At 38.3% G+C, this 21762-nt stretch overlaps 1 long non-coding RNA gene across 2 annotated transcripts in view; it reads right to left on the bottom strand.

Annotated features, from left to right (window-relative positions):
- LOC146394922 (uncharacterized) overlaps window positions 1-20008 on the bottom strand; it is a 247917-nt gene extending 227909 nt beyond the window's left edge. For both annotated transcript variants that reach the window (XR_014833711.1, XR_014833712.1), the window contains exon 1: window positions 19881-20008. This is a non-coding gene — a long non-coding RNA (uncharacterized LOC146394922). The remainder of the gene's footprint in view (window positions 1-19880) is intronic.
- Window positions 20009-21762: the final 1754 nt, after the last annotated feature.

A 21762-nucleotide genomic window follows, 5' to 3' on the forward strand; every position in this document is an offset into this window, starting at 1 on the left:
AATCAACTTAAAGCGTAGGAACTCACCTGAGAACTGGATCAAACTTAATCATTTTAAAGAACAACGCCATCCTGTAGTGCCTTCGCTGGCACTCCTATTTTCTTTCTCTTTCCTCACTCTGTACGTCTGCATGTACATACTTCCTCTCATACATCATCTGCATGTCCAACCAGCCAGTAGTAATTGTGATTTGACTGTTACTAAGCTAATATATTTATAGATCACATTTTTGTGTATTAATCAGAACCACACTATTAGACAGTTATTATTTCCCTATCTTAGTGATGGTGATAAAGACACAGGATGATCACGACTTGGCAGTGGCTGTATTCCCTCTACCTACGGCCTCAGCTCCTGTTAAGCAGCCCCTTTCCTCGGCTAAAGCTCTCCACATATTCTGGGAACCATTTCTTCCAGTTGCCCCCTCAAGCCTAAGGGAGGAGAGGGAGCTTCTAATTTTGCTATTCCTAGATGCCTTCTCATTCCTTGTTGACTCTCTCAGTCCTGCCTGTTCCTCTTCATTAATAACTAGCCCCTTCATAAAACTCTCTCCTTATTAACCAAGTCAAAGAAGCACAGGCTTAATTCAGCAGCACAAAGGTAAACACTAAGATGATACAATCAACTAAAAGATGGGTAGAGAAGACAGAGAGGAAGGAGGGAAAGTGAGGAAGAACCCTAATTTTATCACATTGCCTCCAGTAAGGAGTCCATGGAGACCATGTAAAACCAGGCATTAAAGCTCTTTTGTAAAGTTTTAGTTGTAATGATCATTTCTTTTTTCTTTTTCTTTTTTTTTTTTTTTTTTTTGTCTTTTTGCCATTTCCTGAGCCTCTCCCGCAGCATATGTAGGTTCCCAGGCTAGGGGTCTAATCGGAGCTGTAGCCACCGGCCTACACCACAGCCACAGCAATGCAGGATCCGAGCCGCGTCTGCAACCTACACCACAGCTCATGGCAATGCCGGATTGTTAACCCACTGAGCAAGGGCAGAGATCGAACCCGCAACCTCATGGTTCCAAGTTGGATTCGTTAACCACCGCGCCATGATGGGAACTCCTGTAATGATCATTTCTTGAACAACAAATACAGATACATAAAACAAAGACAAACAAAACAGGCAATTTAGCGAAGTTTTTAAAATGGAAAGAGTTGGGAGTTCCCATCATGGCACAGCAGAAATGAATCCAACTAGGAACCATGAGGTTGCGGGTTCGATCCCTGGCCTCGCTCAGTGAGTTAAGGATCCAGCATTGCCATGAGCTGTGGTGTAGGTTGTAGATTCGGCTCAAATCTGGCATTGCTGTGGCTGTGGCGTAGGCTGGCAGCCACAGATCTGATTGGACCCCTAGCCTGGGAACCTCCATATGCCCTAGTGTGGCCCTAAAAAGCCAAAAGTAAAATAAAATAAAATTAAATTAAATTAAATTAAAAATAAGATAAAAAAATAAATAAAATAAAATATACAAAAATAAAATAAAAGTTAAGTAAAATAAAATAAAATAAGATGGAAAGAGTCACTTATGACAAAACTAAGACCAAACATGTTTGCCATATGTCAGTGTACTAAACTTGGTAGCATTAAACAATGTTTATACTGAATCACAAAGCCTTTTGTTGGCCTGTGACACAAGGCAGCCCAGATTCAGGGGTGAGGAAGTGACTTTGCTGACAAGAGCTGCAGAGTCCCATTGCAAATCTTATGGCTAGAGTCAGAGGGGAACAGTTAGGACCACTGTTCCATCAATCGGCTGCTTTATCATTCACCAAATGGCTTTCCAAAAGACTGGCAACACTCTACCTCAACAACGTATTAAATGTTGTTGCACTACACATGCTATTCTTTGGGGACTGTCTAGTGTTTTTCTTACAGGCTTCTTTTTCTCACCTTTTCTTTTGCACTTTTACTGTCAGGTATATCTTCAGAATTTTATCTTTTCACTGCATTTTTCAAATATTATTTCTGCCTATCTACACTACTCAACTCTCTTATTTTTTGAGTCATTTTTCAGCATGGATTTTCCAAGCATATGCTCATATCATCAGAGAAAATTTTATACCTCCTGTCCAACTTTCAAAATCTCAAGTCTAACATTATATCCTCTAACATAACTGTGTAAGCTACTATCCCCAGAATATTGTTAAATAATAGTGATATTAGTAGACATACTCCATTTGTTGCTGACTTCAATAAAAATGCTAACATTTCTTAATTTAAAACATGCTGGTTTGGGGATGAGAAGGATCTATTTTACAATTGTAAAAGCTTTAAAAAGCTTTCATACGCAGCAATCTAGTGATTCCTAAGCTGTAGGAATAAATATTGTGGTTTTGAATGATTCGTAAATAGCAGTTATTAGCAAAAATAATTGGAAAATAATCTGCTTATCGAAATCAACCCTAAGAAAATAATCTCAACTGTATAAAAGAGGTTTATGCAAATGTTTCAGTATTGTGTATATTAAAGTAGGACAATCTAGAGCCATCAACTAGAGGTATGATTCAATGAATCAGTGTTAATGGTGCCACCAACTAGAGGGAATATGACACAATCGTTGGGACATACATTTAAGAAATATGTAATAAAATAAAAAAATAATTATATTGTTAAGCATAAAAATGCAAAAGTACATACTGAAAAACAACCTGCGAAAAATCATGTGGCTTTAACTAATAGAACTATAATGTTTAATTTTTTTCTACTTCTGTTTTAAAACTTTTCTTTAATAAGAATTTATTGCTTTTATACTAGAAAGTGACCGGTAAAATTTACTGAATGCAGGGGATTTGGTATCTATGAGAAGGTCAAGCATAAACCACCTCAGCACTTTGAAGTTACTTTGGTTTTTGATTCAAGCAAAAAAAGTGTAACCGATTGTTGACAAATGATATATTCTGTTAATCATCAGTTAATTAGTCGGGCTTATTTTTTTTTAATTAGTTTGCAGGAGCTGCAGCAGAATTAGTCATACTAACATACTAACCAGATATTTTGGGCATTCATATACTCAGCTGGAGAACAAGACTATAGAGAAGGTGATTCTTTTACCCCAGAAACCAAAGCAACAGTCAAAGTGAGTACCTGGTTGTGTCATTTGATTGTAGGGAGAAAAGGGCTTTCAAGTCTTCACATTGACATTTTCTTCTCCAAATGCATGAGCAAACCTCTACTTATTCTGCCTTTTCTTCTTCCTTCCCCACTGTTACGATTTATAAATAAGCTTCATATTTCTGCCCTGATTCACAATCATAATTACCTTTGAGGAGCAATTAATCCTGGCAAGGGAAATGGTGGTACAGGAAAGACTCAAAACTCATCTAAAGAAGGTTGTAATTTGAGCTCCATCTGCCTTTACCATTGTTGGAGCTTTAGAATTCCAGACAGAGCCAGTAGCACCTCTCACCCTGCATTTGAGTCCACTCTTTTTTTCTATTGTCCTCTCTGGGTTTTATTTCCTTTATAATAGGTTACACCTACACAATGAAAATAAAAATAATTATTCAATAAAAATAGCCTGCTCAAGGGTCTGTCACCCTTCAGATTTGTGTCTGTCATTTTTGTCTTTTATACCAAAATCTTCCAAGTTTTTCTCTGATAAAAACTTCTAGGTCTTATTCTCCAATTCTCATTTTCACATTGCTCTTTTTTTTTTTTTTTTTTTTTTTTTTTTTTTGTCTTTTGTTGTTGTTGTTGTTGCTGTTGTTGCTATTTCTTGGGCCGCTCCCGCGGCATATGGAGGTTCCCAGGCTAGGGGTTGAATCGGAGCTGTAGCCACCGGCCTACGCCACAGCCACAGCAACACGGGATCCGAGCCGCGTCTGCAACCTACACCACAGCTCACGGCAACGCCGGATCCCTAACCCACTGAGCAAGGGCAGGGACCGAACCCGCAACCTCATGGTTCCTAGTCGGATTCGTTAACCACTGCGCCACGATGGGAACTCCCACATTGCTCTTAATATTGGAAGCTTGTCTCTGCATTAGCTTTCAAATGAATACATTTATAAATTAGCCAGTGCTTTTCATATTAACAACCTGACAGCTCTTTCTGTGTGTAATATCTCGATGACATAATTATCATTTTGATTTGATGCTGATGGACAAATCTATATCACAGGTGGATTTCCAAATGTGCTATTTCAGCAACATCACCAGCCATGAAGTTACTGGTCTGATTGACTCTTTGTCAGGAGAATTCAGCCACAGACCCAGGCAGGACTTTAGGATACTTGATGATTATCAACTATTTAATGAAAACTTAAAAAAATCTGGAGTTCCCGTCATGGCACAGTGGTTAAAAAATCTGACTAGGAACCATGAGGTTGCGGGTTCAATCCATGGCCTTGCTCAGTGGGTTAAAGATCCGGCATTGCTGTGAGCTGTGGTGTAGGTCACAGACGTGGCTCGGATCCTGCATTGCTGGGTCTCTGGTGCAGGCCATTGGCTACAGCTCCGATTCGACCCCTAGCCTGGGAACCTCCATATGCCGCAGGTGCAGCCCTAGAAAAGGCAAAAAGACAAAAAGAAAAAAAAAAAAAAACTTAAAACAATTTAAATGCCACTTACAGCATACTTTCACATTCATACTTTATCTTTCAAATGACCTTGAGAGTGAGATACTATTGTTGCTAACAGCAGATGAGAGCCAAAGAACCTGAGGTGGAAAGATGTTGAGTAGCTGCTTCCCAAAGTCAGCCAGTTAACAAATGGCAGAAAAGATATTATTGTTTACTCAAGTTCTTATCATCCTGAATGGGCAGTAACACCTGCTCCTATAAAGTAAACCTATTAAATTTTAATAGTAACAACATGATCCTGCTACAGTATTTATGCTGAAGCAAAGCTACTAACTGGTCTACTGTTAACATTTTATTTATTCTTCTGTCTTGTATATTGGTTGTTTTTGCATAATTGAAACCAAACTATATGCATGTATTATTACCTATTTTTAATTTAAATTATAATGTGCCTTTTACAAACATCATTTTAAATGTCTCCATAATCGTTCATCTCAATTCATTTAACTATTTCCTTACTGTTAATCATTTAGGCCCTACTGTTAATCATATAAACGCATGTGTGTGTTTTCAGGATCATTTTTATGTATGAAGCTTTTCACCCTGTTTCCTTAGATAAATTTCTATCAGCGAATGGAAAAGTATAACTACTTTTTTAGGTTCTCAGTACACTTCAGAAAATTGCTATCCAAAGGGCTGCATGATTTATACTCCCACAACAGTTTATTTAAAAAAAAAAATACCCTTGCAAGTATTGCTATTCACATTTTCAAAATTTAAATAAGCCTACAGTCCAAATATTTTGATGTTTTAACTGATACTTTACTTACTTGTGACTTAATATTTTCCCATATGCATACAGCCATTCTGTCATTTGTATTTTCACTATTATAAATTGCTTGTTGACTAATTTTTTTGAAATCTTAGTGTGTCTTAAATTAAATGCACCATTTATACAAGTGTGCTTTTATAAGTTTTATTAAACATTCTCGCCCTTACTCTGTAACATGTATTGAAAATTCATAGTCTACTTAATAAATTGGACTTTTAATTTTGAGCAACCAGCTTTCTTAAAAAAAAAAATTTCATCATAGTGAAATCCACTACTATTGCTGATGTAATTTCTTTCATTGTTTCTCAAAATAGAAGATGTCCATGCAGAGGTTTTCCAAATTTTTTCTTATACTTTTATGGCCTTTTATGGTTTGGAGTTTTATTAAAACTTTTTCTTTAAAATTTTCATTGAATATATTCTAGTGCTATTGGTAAATTATTGAATAATTGATATTGATTAATAAACAGCCTTAGTATGATTTATCCACATGTCTTTCATTGACTTGTGATATTTAATCAACATACAATCGTCTTTTACATACAAGTGTCTCTTCTGGTCCATTTGTCATTTTTGTTTAGCATAATGCCATTTTTATGGTTTAACTTACTATAGCATACAAAGAATCTAATATCTAAAAAGTCTATTTTAATTCTTTTATCTCTAAACATTCTTTTTTTTCCCGCCATGCCCGCAGAATGCAGAAGTTCCCAGGCCAGAAGCCTAACCTGTGCCACAGCAGCCACCTAAGCCACAGTAGTGAAAATATCAGATCCTTAACCCACTGAGCCACCAGGGAACTCCTAGTTCCAGACACTGTTATCTGGTCATACCTTAAGGAAAATGCTCATTCCACATTTTTTTACATTTTCAAGTTCTAAGAAAATCCAAAAAAAAAAAAAAAATCAATTTGTGAATTACATATTCTCTCTCTGGGAATCCTCTTTTATGTTTCTTGGGAAGTTTTGCAGGATTCTTCATTAGATATTACTAATATCTGTTATTTTTTTCTCAAATGTATGGGAAAAAACAGACATACTTTCTCTAGGACTCTTTGGTATATTTTATAAGTTTAAATAGTCTTTTACCATGAAAACAATATATGAATTTGAAAAATGCAAACATAAAAAACATTGGTTTTTCTCAATCTCACCATATAAATGTGACTACTATTAATATTTTTAAGTCTCTTACTACATTTTCTACATACACATGTATGTCTACACACGTGTATTAGGTATAGATATTGTATCATAATATCTATTATAATATACATATTTTGGAACTACTTAATACACAGTGTTCTCACTTTGATTTTCTTATGTTGTATTATGACTTGGCAATTTTTTCACAGTTTATTAAATTTTTAAAAATTTAAATGAAATTTAACCATCATTAATTTATACTTTCTGAGTTGTATTACTGATTCAGGAATGCTACACTTATAAAAATATTATCCCTTAACATATTATTTTTTAAGTAGTTTTACAGCTTCATTTTTATCTAACCTATCACTATAGCCATTTCACAGATGACGAAAATAAACGGTAATTTGCCTGAGGTCACATAGTTATTAGTGATGAAACCAGAGACTGAATCCATTTTGCTTGACACCATAGTTTAATCAATTCATTATGTCCACTCAAGTACCAAAACCAAATATATTTAATTTTTACATTACTACTTTATTATCTTTACCTTATTACCTTATTATTACCTTATTGCCTTTAATTCTCACCTTATCATCACATCACTCTTATTTTTTAAATGATTTTGAATATCCCCTCAGCATTATTTTTTAAATAAACATAAAAACAAACTTTCAAGTTCCTTTCAACACCTAACCACACCACTGCCCCAAATTTTGATATTCAGTATCATCACATTGGATTTATATGTTAATGCGGAAGGACTTGAAATTTCTATAATACTTAATTTTCCTTTCTGATAAAATGTCTTTAAGTCTTCCTTTATACTCTGAATTAAAATTTTCTTTATATAAGCTCTATAAATTTCTTTGTAATTTTTCTATGCATTTTTCCTATTGTCAATGAGACATTTGATTCTGTTAAGTTTTCCAATTGCTCTTTTTATACTAAAATGTATGAATTTTTAATATTAGTTTTTGTGATACACCTTACTAAATTCTCTCATTATTTGAACTAGTTTTTCATTGCAATCTCTCCAGTTTCCTATATAAATTACTATATCATCTGCCAGTAACAATAAAGTTGCATATTTCATGGCAATATTTGTATTTTTTTTTCATTTCAATCTCCTTTCCAGAAAACATTAAATATTTCTAGTGCTAGTGTGCATCACTTTCTTGTTCCTGACTTCAGTAAAAATTAGTTGTTTTACTAGTTCAGATATTTAAGAGCAAGTTTCCCATAGGATCCTATAAATTTGGGTTTTATATATATTTATATCTCCTATAAATTTGGGTTATATATATATATATATATATACTCACACAGATGCATTTCCAAGAATATTTATATCTCCCCAAGAGTACTTAAAAATTGCTACCTATATCGTTTTTAAAATACACATTTGAAACTCAATACTTTCTCAGTTCTAGCATGAGACAGTATTTTTAGATTGCATGGTTCTTTTACCTATAATCTAAATTTACTTTAAACTACTACTTTAGGAAACTATGATCCCTATAAGCTACTTATACTACTTTAATGTTTCTATAGCATTTTTATATTAAAAATTAAACAAAAGCAGTTATGAACAACTTAACTTTGCACATATTTTTGTCCTTAACATTTCTTTTAAAAATTTAGTAAACTATATTTAGAGTGCATTTAACTTCACACATCATGGACAAGAGTTCTCAAGTTGTCCTGATCTTTTTCTTTTTGAAAAAGAGTGGATGGTAAGAAGCCAGAAGATATGAATACAAACTCTTTGGAAGACATACAAATCTGCTGGGGTTTCCTCTCACTGTTGAAATACTTGGTCCTGTCTTTCAATCACTGTAAGGAAGCTGATGAATAAGTGAAGGGCTCCTTACTAAAATGTTAAAAGTTATTGCCAGTCTCAGGAGTTCCCGTCGTGGCGCAGTGGTTAACGAATCCGACTAGGAACCATGAGGTTGCGGGTTCGGTCCCTGCCCTTGCTCAGTGGGTTAGGGATCCGGCGTTGCCGTGAGCTGTGGTGTAGGTTGCAGACACGGCTCGGATCCCGCGTTGCTGTGGCTCTGGCGTAGGCTGGTGGCTACAGCTCCGATTCAACCCCTAGCCTGGGAACCTCCATATGCCGCGGGAGCGGCCCAAGAAATAGCAACAACAACAACAACAACAAAAAGACAAAAGACAAAAAAATTAAAAAATTTAAAAAATTAAAATTAAAAAAAAAAAAGTTATTGCCAGTCTCATACTAAAGAATGCCTCCAAACACCCCGGTGGCATTGGACAAGCAGGTAGCAACAGGGAGGGTGACTGCCTTCAGGGAAACACCCCAAACTAGTGACTTGTCTTCCTAGGCAGTATTTTTATTACTTCAATTTCCAGGGAGAAAAAGTAATAACATGTCCAGTTTGAGTTCAATTACATGATTTCAAAATAATGTTTCGGTTGTTTCAATGTGTAGGAAGTAACAGTTAAATTTTGTCTTACTCTGAGCTACCATAACAAAATACCACAGACCATGTGTCTTAAACAAGAAAAATTTATTTTCTCACAATTCTGAAGGCTATAAGTCCAGGACTAAGTTGCCAGTATAGTCAGTTTCTGGTGAGGATTCTTTTTCTGGCTTGTAAACAGGTACCTTCTCTTTTGGTCCTCGTGAGGTGAGAAGAAAGCGAAGCTAATTCTCTGGTGTCTCTTCTTACAAGAGACTAATCCCATCATGAGGACCCTACCTCGTGCCCTCATATAAACCTATCTCCCAAAATCCCCATCTCCAAAAATCATCATAAAAATTGGGGGAAGGGGGTACACAATTCAATCCATAGCATTCCTCCCCTGATCCCCTCAAATTCATGTCCTTCTAATATGCAAAATACATTTATTCCATCCCCAACAGCCCAAAAGTCTTAATTCTCTCCAACATCCACTCTCAAATCCAGTATCCAGAATCTTATCTAAGTTTCATCTAAACTGAACACAGAGGGACTAAAGGTACAATTGATTCTGAGAAAAATGTCTACAGCTATAAACTACTAAAAGTAAATAACTTACAGGCTTCCAAAATATAATATGGGATAAGCATAAGATAGATATTTCCACTCAACAGGGAAGAAATCAGAAAGAAGAAAGAGGTGACAGGCCCCAAGCAAGTTCACACCCAGCAAGTCAAGTTCCACTAGATCTTAAGGTTGAGGATAACCCTCTTTGGCTCCATATCTGCCTTCCATGCCCACAGGAATGGCAGCATTACCCACTGGATCCCTATATCAGAATCTGTACTTGTCAAGTTTCTCAGAGAAACAAAACAGCTGGAGATCTATATATACGTCAACCAGCTGGAGATGCAGGAGGAATGAAGGCACAGTTATGTCCAAGTCCAAAGTCATGAGAACCAATAAGCCAACGGTATCCAGTCTGAAAGCTGTCAGGCTCAAGACCCAAGAAGACCCAAATAAGTCTTAGTGTAGGGAAAACCCAATGTCCCAACTCATACAGTCAGACAGGCTTTTATTCAGGCTTTCTGTTCTACTCAGACATTCAACAGATTAGACGAGGCCCACCCACGGAAGGGAGGGCAATCAGCTTTGCTCAGTCTACCAATTCACATATTAAATCCCCTCCAGAAACACCACACAAACACAGAGCACTCAGAATAATGGGTGGCAAAACGTCTGGGAATCCCATGGACCAATCGATTTAACACATAAAGTTAATCATCACAAGGTTCTTCTTGATTTGTGCCTTTTCTTTGACCACAAGGAGTGAACAGAAAGGTATTACCCAGTTTTGTATCTATTTGATGAAATTCATCTTAGGAATGTCTGGTTCTGGCTTATACCTTCTGTCTCCTTGAACTGTATAATCTACCTACCAGGGGTAAGATGCTCAACATACGAATGCTTTGAAACCTCTAGCAAAATATTTCCCCTTTATTTTATTTTGTTTTGGCTTTTTGGGGCCACACTAGCAGTATATGGAAGCTCCCAGGCTAGGGGTCAAGTTGGAGCTGCAGCTGCTGGCCACAGCCACAGCCATGTGGGATCCAAGCCACATCTGTGACCTATACCACGGCTCATGGCAATGTCGGATCCTCCACCCACAGAGCAAGGCCAGGGATCAAACCTGCATCCTTATGTATACTAGTCAGGTTCATTATTGCTGAGGCACAATAGAAACTCCCTCTAGCAAAATGTTTCAATTTTATGTCCTGGAGAAACATCTGTAGTTTGTTAGTTTACAGCAGTGTTATGGAAAAAATGCTGTATAATTTGATGGTTCAGGTAAACATTCCAATCTTTTTACTGATCCTTTAAGGGGAAATTTCTTCTCTATTTAAGTCTCTAGCTGGGCCTAAGAATTAAACTGATGCAAAACAGACTAAGAGGAGAAAAGCTTATGAATTTCGTTTAGTAATTTTTACATGTCCATAAGATATTTCATAAGAAAAAGAGAAGACCCCAAAAAAGCAGTTAGAGCCAAACACTTCTAGGTGGAACAAGAGTGGTTAAACTGAGCGGTGACAAGACAAAGAGGTTTGGGCTGAGCAGTTAGTTGTGGAAAAGTAACTAGGAAAACAAGGGTTAGTTTAACAGGATCTGTTTCTATAGATTTCTCTGTCCTACTCTACTGATAAGAATGTTTTCCTAGGAGTTGCTGTCTTAGCTCAGTGGTTAATGAATCCAACTAGTATCCATGAGGACGTGGGTTCAATCCCTGGCCTTGTTCAGTGGGTTAAGGATCCGGCATTGCCACGAGCCATGCTGTAGGCTGCAGATGTGGCTCAGATCCCACATGGCCGTGGCTGTGGCTCTGAATGTGGCCAGCAGCTACAGCTCCGGTTCAAACCCTGGCCTGGAAAGCTCCATATACTGTGGGTGCAGCCCTAAAAAGACAAAAAATAAAAATAATAAAAAAAAATGTCTTCCTCCCTCCTGGTACAGGTTGGGAAGCTTTCACAGGGAAGTTTATCTCTGGATAAGGAAAAGGAAGGTCAAAGATCCCCTCTTGGATCTGCTGTTTTTCAAATACCTTTAATTTACAATAATCAGTATGTCAGGATGGCATATTTTGGCATAGCTTAATCTAAACGCCTATAATTTCTATCAATATCTTCCCACAAAAGAAACCCCTGATAGCCTAGTGGTTGAGGACTCCCTGTTGTTACTGCTGTGGCTTGGCTATGGCTTGGGTTCAATTCTTAGCCTGGGAACTTCTACATGCCACCAGCCAAAAAGAAAAAAAAAAAAAGAAAAAGAAAAGAAAAAGAAAGACCCAATAAAAAAATCATTAAAATCAAAGTTTACTATTTTATAACATTAGGTAAAATATTAAACTAAGAATATTAATTGTTTTACACTAGAAATAGCAGCAATCATGTGTTGTGGCTTTCCACAGATCTGTCTGAGAAATCAAATTAATCTTTGATAAAAGAGGCAAGAATATAAATGGGAAAAAGACAGTCTTTTTAGCAAGTTGTACTGGTAAAACTGTACAAATGCACGTAAATCAATGAAACTAGAACACACCCTCACACCATACACAAAAATAAACTCAAAATGGCTTAAAGAATTAAACATAAGGCAAGACACTATCAAACTCCTAGAAAAGAACACAGGCAAAACATTCTCTGACATCAACCATATGAATGTTTTCTTAGTCAGTAGAAATAAAAACAAAAGTACACCAATGGGATCTAATCAAACTTGAAAGCTTTTGCACAGCAAAAGGAAGCAATAAAAAAAAAAAAAAGACAACCTATAGAATGGGGGAAAATAGTTGCAAATGATGCAACTGACAGGGGCTTAACCTCCAAAATATACAAACAACCCATACAACTCAATAGCAAAAAAAACAAACAACCCAACTGAAAAATGGGCAGAAGACCTAAATAGACATTTCTCCAAAGAAGACATACAGATGGCCACCAGGCACATGAAAAATTGCTCAACGTCCCTAATTATTAGAGAAATGGAAATCAAAACTACATTGAGGTACACCTCACTCCAGTCAGAATGGCCATCATTAGTACGTCTACAAATAATAAATTCTGGAGAGGGTGTGGAGAAAAGGGAACCCTCCTACACTGTTGGTGGGAATGTAAAGTGGTACAATTACTATGGAAAACAGTATGGCTGTACCTCAGAAGACTAAATATAGAATTACCATATGATCCAGCAATCCCACTCCTACGCATATATCCAGATAAAGCATTCATTGAAAAAGATACCTGTGCCGGTACTTTCATCACAACAATATTCACGATAGCCAAGATATGGAAACAACCTAAATGTTCAAAGACAGATGAATAGACTAAGAAGATGTGGTACATATACATAATGGAGCACTACTCAGCCATAGAAAAGAACAAAATTATGCCATATGCAGCAACATGGATGGAACTACAGACTCTCATACTAAGTGAAGTAAGTCAGAAGGAGAAAGACAAATAAATACCATATGGTATCACTTATATCTGGAATATAATATATGGCACAAATGAACCTACCTACTGAAAAGAAACAAACTCATGGGCATAGAGAACAGACTTGTGGTTGCCAAGAGGGAGGGGGAGGGGTGGGAGGGACTGGGAGTTTGGGGTTAGTCGATGCAAACTATCGCTTTTGGAGTGGATAAGCAATGAGGTTCTGCTGTATAGTCCAAGGAACTATATCTGATCACTTGTGATGGAACATGATGGAGAATATGAAAAAAAGAATGTATGTATACATGTATAACTGGGTTACTTTGCTGTACAGCAGAAACCGACATAACACTGCAAATCAACTATAAAAAATTATAAAGAAATCAGACACTCTGGGTTCAAATACTGTCCTTGAAAAATTCCTTACCATACCTGATCTCACCTGCCTTGTCCCTGAAATGGAGATAAGGCTGTTCTGAGAAGTAAAGGAGATAATACACAGGAAAGTCTATCGTACATTCTGTTTTTAAAAATGCAGTATTATAAAGTTTTAAGAATAATTTGTTTTAGAGAAGTTTTGAAATTATCTTGCCAAGTTTTTAGCTGTGTTTCTAATGTATATATTTGTCATTTGTGGTTCTCCTTATATATATGGATTAGATAATTTTCTAAGGCAATTATAAGTTTCTGTAGTTTTCATTTATGTATTCATTCATTCATCTATTAATTCATTAAATACATATACACACATAAACATTCACATACATGCTGTGAGAAGAAAAGAAGGTATTAACAGGTATTATGAACAAAAAATAGAAATGATCCCTGCCCTCCAGCAGCTGACGATCTAGTGGAAAAGGAAGATGTTAACCAAATAATCAAATAAATGTAAAATTGAAATGAAATAATGACAATGATAAGAGGATTTCACCTAACCAGGGAGATCAGGAAGAGATTTTCTTGGAAAAGGACGCTGGAACCAAGATTTATCTCACAGATGAATAGGAATTAACACAGGAAAACGTGGAAAGAACAATTGCTTAGTCTCAGTCAAGAACCTGAAGATGGAGCATGGACCATACACAAGAATGCCAGCCAGCCAGTGGGTCTGGAATGATGAAGGCTTGAATGAGGGAATGAAGTTGTGTTAAGAGGTCATTAAGGGCCTTTTAAAAATTCATTTTGGTGCAACAGAAGAAAGGTTGGGGGAAAAAATGTAATTGTAATGTATACATGTAAGGATAACCTGACCCCCTGCTGTACAGTGGGAAAACAAAAAAAATTAAAAAAAAAAATTCATTTTGGGAAATGACAGGAAAGAGAGGGAAAATTCGATAATGAATCAACTGAGCAGGAGAGGTCTGTAAAATATTGAAGTTAAAGAAAAATTCAGGCTTATATCCAGAGAAATCACAAGGCAAAGATAAAAAAACTGGGCCTACAGGTATGGAAAGGTGAGCTGGAGATACTGGAGTTCAGGAAGCCCTCTGAAAAAAATTGATGAAGAAGAGAATTAGCCTGTGGAGTTGCCGGGGAGGCTTATGCCCTACTTTGTGTCCTCAGTGAATATAGGATTCCCTTGGCCTGGAGGAGTTTTTAGAGCTACAGAGAAGTCAGAAGACTGCAGAAAAGCACTGCTGTGCTACAACTACTTTTTATAGACCTTGAACCAGCACTCAGGCTACATCCAGAGACAGTCCTTAATCCCCAAATCCATAAACTTGGAGAAAATTTTATGGTTTCTCAGGGGTTTCATTTCTTCTTGAATTATGTTTACTTCAGGCATCATACTTTACCTGCCTAAATGTTTGGACTACAAGTTAACTCATCTTTTAAAACATTTACTAGAATAATGTCTCTGAATAAATTATGATGTTTTTGAAAAAAAACTAAGATTATATAACTTCTAAAAATGATTGCAGGAGTTCCCATTGTGGCACAGCAGAAGTGAGTCCGACTAGGAACCATGAGGTTGCAGGTTCGATCCCTGGCTTCACTCAGTGGGTTAAAGATCTGGTGTTGCCATGAGCTGTGGAATAGGTGCAGACACGGCTAGGATCTGGCATGGCTGTGGCTGCAGTGTATGTAGGCCGGTGGCTACGGCTCCGATTAGACCCCTAGCCTGGGAACCTCCATATGCCATGGGTACAGCCCTAAAAAGACCAAAAAATAATAACAATAATAAATAAAAATGATTGCATTTCACAAACAACAAAAGCAAAAATAAACAATGGGACTGTAAATATATGATAAATATTGTTATAATGATAAATATTGAATGTACAAAAATTTGTCTTTTTTGCCTGTCAGAGAAGTAGTTTTAAGTTAACCATTAACGTTTCTACCTAACTGACCTCGATATTTAACCTAGAAAATTCTACCTCAGCAAAAGGAAAGAGAAAGTAAAGACCGAAGTAACACACTAAAAAAAAAAAAAAAAAATTCTCAGAAAATAAGACTTATTGGGGGCACAATACAGCTAGACAGAAGAGACTAGTTCAAGTGGACAAATTAAATCATCTAACATGTAAGTGAAGTCACAAGCCATAATTAATTTGTACATTAAAATTGCACATAACAACCATGCGCTAATTATGACCAGTATAATCATTTCCATCCAGGTAGACAATCTGTGGTTTCACTTTTTAATTGAAATAGCTGGACAGAAAAATCATCTGAAAGAATAACATGATAATTATATAGTAACACACTTTCATTTGAAATAGGATATTGATCCCTGAGATGATGCACATTTGTTATGCACTAATGCATTTCAACATACCTAAGTGAGATGATAGAGCTGGAATAATTATACAGAAATTGACAGCACATTTATCACTGTTTGTGGTTTTTTTCATAGCATTGGCATTTCCATGAATTATGGCATGTCGTCTCAGGTGTATACAAATGTTAAATCATTTATGGCAACAATTGGTCCTTAACTATAGCATATACTGAAGGGTGGCACCTGTAAGACATTCAATTAAAGGGATGAATTTGGTGTTTAGACTGTGCAATTAATTTGACAGGCATTCTGCAAGTTGTAAAGGGGATTCATATTTCATTCATTTTGTTTGTTTCCATCTATAAAATGTTACTGGAATGAGATAAATAAGCATGCTGGGCACATGAGGTATTTTTCAATCCAGAAATAGGCTATGTTGGAAGACCTGTGTTGGGGAATATCAACTACTTTACCTCTGGGAGGAACAGACCTGTCACCCCATCTGCCAAGAGATTTTACTATGCAAGATTCTAAGCAGCTAGTAAAATTAGGTTACTAATTACTCTAGGACCAAAGTAAGAAAAAATAAAATGATGGGGGTTGGGGAGGACAGCAACATAAGAAACAGAAATAGGTATAGGTAAAGAACAATCAAAGAGAATGGAGAATGATCTAAGAATGAATGGGGGAAAGGAAAAGGGAATTAAATTTGCTAACAAAATTTCACTCAAATGTGATTTAATTAGACAAACATTTCAAGAGCATCTACTAAGAGCCAATCACCTTTACCTTCTTTGCCAAAATCAAGGTCTTCACTAAAACGTACTTTGACTCATTTCATCGTTTCTATTTAGACCACCACCACTTAAGTTCAAGTACTTAATTTCTTGTTCCAGATTTTTTTTAAGAGGCTCATACACATTTGCTGTCTCTCCACTCTTGCCTTTTCTAGATATCAATGCCGGATTAATATCTCTAAAACTACCTTTGAAAACATTATTCCTCACTTCAAAAGCTCTCAATTGCCTACAGAGAAAATTCAACTTGATTCAACTCTTGTACTGTTGGGAACAGTAGTATAAATAGAGATAGTAGTAGTTGTAAACTGGCTCTCAAAAAAAGAAAAAGCACTAATTTTTACATTAGCTGTTGTCCATGGTGTAAATGCTTTCACCATAGATTTCAAACTACCAATTGATGTCACTGAATCAGCTGAAATTCTAAGATCTGGTAAGGTAGAGTGCAAGACTGCCAAAAAGAATAAATTGTTTATTTTCTCCTACAAAGTGTATGTCAAATGCTTCTGCAAGAATTGTTAGGTTCAAAACAATTGCACATAGTAAATGCATATCACAAATAAAATGAAAATTATAAATCATAATAAAATAAAGTTATTTATTTTGAAATAAAGAGCATTTGCAACTTTTATTTTCCCCCACTAAGTGTTGAACAACTACTTAAGAAACAAAAGTAAAGAAGAACCACCTGGAGGGTCATATGTCTCTGTGGAGTTCTAGGTCACATTTATAAGCCAAAAAGTAGTTTTGCATACTCAACCCTTCTGAGATCTCTCCCCAAATGATTCTGGAAATTGTGAATAGTTTCTGGTGCGCTCTGTGAACCAGCCTTCTTGCTTGCCACATAGTATAGGCCATTTCATTCCTCCCTTGGCCCCACTCTCTATGGATCCAGTCCCCTGTCTCTGCCAAGACCAAAAGCAGGAAATCTGGTGCTGGCACCCTTCAAAAGCACAGCCTCCACACCCGCCCTACCAAGGCACTGCAGAGTGCCAGTTCCTGCCAACATCCCCATCAGGCTGCCAGGGCCCTATGTCAAGGACTGACATTTGAGCAGAGGGCAACTGTGCTTGATGTCATCAGTCTTGTTATCTGTACTGAATTCCCTGCCTCCTGTCCTAACAAAAGCTGCTGGCATTGTCTTCTGTCTCTGTGAAATTTTGGCATGAATAATGCTGATGCTTTGCATTCTCAGTGGTCCAACCCTCTTAATATTTTTTTGGTCTTCACTGCCTCCCTCTCCACAATGGCTTTTGATACAAGTCCACAAAACTAGTCAGAAGAATCCTCAGTGGAGGAAGCCTTGTTTTCCAGAGTCATCTGAACAACCAATGAGTCTGGCTGTACCCTTTCATTTGTCCTCAGGTGGAAGTTTGCCCAACCAATGCAAACAGGGGCTCAAGATTCTGATTTGGCCTGAGGATGGGGGACTGGCAAGGCTTTCTGGGATGCTAGAGAACTGAGGCAGAGATAGAATTCAGGGCTCCCTGGCATTGAGTCTTTTTCTGTCCTTTTGTTAGGAGGTGGCCATGTAGATGCTGAGCCAGTAGAGCCAAATCATGGTAAGTTCTCCCTTATGACTGTTAGTGCAATTTTTTTTTTTTTGAACAGAAACATAGGCAGAATGCAGAAGAATCTGGCTTATGAATTCTGGTGTACATTTCCTATACTAAAATTGTCATAGCCAACTATGTACTCCAGACTACAAAGGAAACACCACACACAAATATACTGCCTTGACTCCTGCTTCCATCAGTATTATTAGCAAAATAAGTCAGGAATGAACAGCATGTTGGCGTGTGGTCTCTTCCCACCAACCAGACACACAGTTACTGTGTTAAGAGAAAGCAGCAGAGCCCAGCAAAGGCAGATGCTCCAAGTGGATGCTCCAAGGCATCAATTCCAAGGATATGAGCAAAGGCTAAACCAAGAGCAAAGTAACAACTTCCTAAGCAGGCGGGGGATAACCAGCTCAAGGCCCTATGCGGTTTCTCTGAGTTGCTGGTTCAGACGTACCATCTCTGTAATGGGGAGTTGTCCTTCAAACTCTATAGCAGAGATGTGTTCTGCTCACTAACCTTCCACGTAATTCTCCCCACTCCTTGCAAAAGAGGACCTTATCACTGATTCTGGCCAATGGACAGTGATGGAAAGGACTTGTCACCCCATCTCATCCAGAGTTTTGAGCTGATCAACAGTCCTCAGCTCTACCTCTGCTGCAAGGACTGCAAGAGGACACACACTGAGATGTTCTTGCTTCTTGGTGTCTTTGTAGAAGAGGGATGATGTGGGGCCTAGCCCTGCATCACTGTTGGCCTTTATATGAATAAACCCACCTTTGTTAAGCCATTAGGATTTGAGGACTCAGAGTTAGCACTACGTTATAGTTTCACAACCCCAGTCGCCAACCCCTTCCCCGCCTCTTACCCTAGAGCCCAGTCTGTTCTTGTTAACAGTGAGAATTCTATGTTCCCACTTCAGTGACACCTGAGTTGTTTGTTGTTTTTTAAATTGTCTTTAAGGAGGAAGGGCCCCATTAAAGGGTAAACTTTTAATAAATTGGAATGTCAAAAAAAAAAAAAAAGATTTGAGGACTCATTTTTTTACAGCATCACATCCTGGTTATCAAACAGCCACCGGCAAAGCCCGCTGGGGTCCCAGGAGAAAATCAGATGTAACCTAAGTGATAAGGAGTAACCTCTTCTTTTGTGCTAAGTCCAGGGTCACTTGTCCACAGGAGGCCTTGCACCCAACACAGCAGATTAGAATTTCAGCGTAGAACCGGGGAGAACCCCACCTCCATCCAAGAAGGCGGGGCAGCAGGCCTTGTGCAGAGACGCTCACTGCCCAGCATTTGGCTTTGAAGAACCAGGAGCAGAGCAACTACAGGAACTCCGCCCCTCCCTCCACAGAGGACAGGAGGGCTAACAAAGAGCAGCAAAACGTTTAAGGACAGGGAGAACCAGCAAGAGAAAATGCTCAGTGGGGTAGCCCACAACGGCACCTGCCGCCGTCGGCCAGTCCCCAGCGTGAGGGGACGAGGAGGCACGGTCCCCTCTTTCAGCTCCTGCGCAGACTCAGAAGTTAAATTGCAGGGACTTTCAGGGAGGAGAGAACCCTCACTAACTTCTGGTCAAAATAAAGCCAAGCAGAGGGTATGAAAGGGGCAGCTGGGAACAGTCAGTCCAGACCCCAGCTCTCCTGTTGGGCATGAAAACCTTCTCTATCACAGGAAAGGGGGTTCCTCCATTCAGAACCGGACCTCGATGCGCAGGGGCCACTTGGGAGTGCTGTGGCCCAGACCCACTTTGACTCACACCAGCTCCTCCAGCAACGCAGCCCCTTCCCTGTGCGGAAAGCGCTGCCTCTGGAACATCATCACCATCACCGCCAAACTAACAATTCCTGGGAAATGGAAATAGAATCTGAGTAACAAAATAAAGTCTAACCTTTTCTTCCATTTGCGCTTAGTCTACTTGCACTCGCTCACAGGGGGCCGAGGGCAGAGGCTTCACGGACCACGGACCAGCTTCTCCAGACCAGAGCTCCTGGTGCGAAAGGGCTGCGAACTTCAGCTGGGTGGATGTGTGCAGAAGCACCGCGCATGCGTGTCAGCACAAGATGGCGGCTGCAGGCTGAGGGCAGCAAGGCTGCGCCTGCGCGGGGAGCTGGAGCCTGAGGAGCACAGCTGTGGCCCGCTTGCTGGAGCTCCGCCGCCTCCCTATTGGAGCAGCCCTGCCCACTGCTTGTCCAGCAAGCACATGCTCCAGAGCTCAGCTGGTACCTCTCCGACCTTGATCAAAGAATAAAACTTTCCTTTGCTTCTTAACTAACTCAGTCTTAGTCTGTCGGCTTAAACGACACTGGGGAAAAGAACACTAGTTGGGGCCTGACTCAAAAGGGTTGGTTACAAAATCCACTTTTATATCAAAACATCTTGCCAGTCTCTGCCTAATAAACCCATTTCCTGGGCTTGCCTTTTGTTTTGGGTTTTTTTTGTTTGTTTGTTTTTTGCTTTTTAGGGCCGCACCTGCAGCATATGGAAGTTCACGGACTAGAGGTCAAATCAGAGCTGCAGCTGCTAGCCTACACCACAGCCACAGCTGCTCCGGATCCAGGTTGTGTCTGTGATCTACACCACAGCTCAAGGCAATGCCAGATCCCCACTAAGGGAGGCCAGGAATCGAACCTGCATCCTGATGGATACTCCTTGGATTCATTTCCACTGTGCCACAGTAGGAACTCCTGGCTTGTCTATTCTTTGCTTAAGATTCCATCCCTACTTTCTAGTTAATCCTTTGGATCCACCCTTATTTCTTGGGTCATCTGTACGCAGATGAAACCCAGGGACTCAGTGGATATAAAAAAAAGAAAGATCTCCCAAGGCATTGTGTACAGAGGTAGAGAACATTATTTTAGGGAGTGTGGTTCCTCTTCTATACCTGAACATGACCAGTGAACACTGAGTTCAGACAGGAAACTTCATTGTATATTTGAAAGGACAACTCATCATGTCTGTGTAAAAACTGCATTCACAATGATCAACTCTTTGCCAAACCTCATCTGACCCCTTTTCCAGAGATAGAAACTCAGAGCATCACACAATTCTTACCTCTGTGTAACCACCACTAGAATCAACATTTGTATAATACACAGGATCTAGTGGATACTGTTACTACCCCAGGATTTAGAAACAGGAAATGGAAATGTTCCCTCTTCTACCTAAATGTCATGTATAAATTATACTGGGCAGATACTTGTGATGAGAAGAAGATAATTATGGATCAGAAAAATAACCCATGTGACACTCTCACCATTTGAAAGGCATATAAAAATATTTATGAGATACATTAAAGAGCTTATTTTGCTAGTATCCAACTCTAAATGACCATTTCCAGTGTTCTCTAGCGTATATTTTTATAACAGTATCAATTTATTATAAAGGTCAGTATTTTTTTCTCTTTCAAATTCTTTCAAGAGGACTTTTAAAGTCTGTTTTCTGAAGTATTTAAAATTCTAATAAACCACTGCAAAATTGCCAGGAAAGCCCTATGGGATTTTTTCCTAAAAACATACCATTTGATGGAACATGAACCTGGGTTACAGTAAAACATCATTAAGAAAAGGTCAGCTCTGAAAAACAAAGGACAAAGACCAAAAAAAACAAAAAAACAAAAAACACATCAGGCATCTTGGAAACATTGGGGTCAACAGAGTTCATTCAATGTAGTCTTTCAGAGTATAAAGCTTGAAGTTCTTAAAGTGCTAGTTTTCCAAGGAGATGAAAACATCCATTTTGTGTTAAAGCTGATCAGGTGTTCTCTCTTTCTC

This window comes from Sus scrofa, chromosome 18 (genome assembly GCF_054392235.1).
Source record: "Sus scrofa isolate SSC_HxYL_T2T_F1_AM1 chromosome 18, Sscrofa_HxYL_maternal_Yorkshire_Landrace_v2.0, whole genome shotgun sequence".
In the NCBI taxonomy this organism is placed as follows: domain Eukaryota; kingdom Metazoa; phylum Chordata; class Mammalia; order Artiodactyla; family Suidae; genus Sus; species Sus scrofa.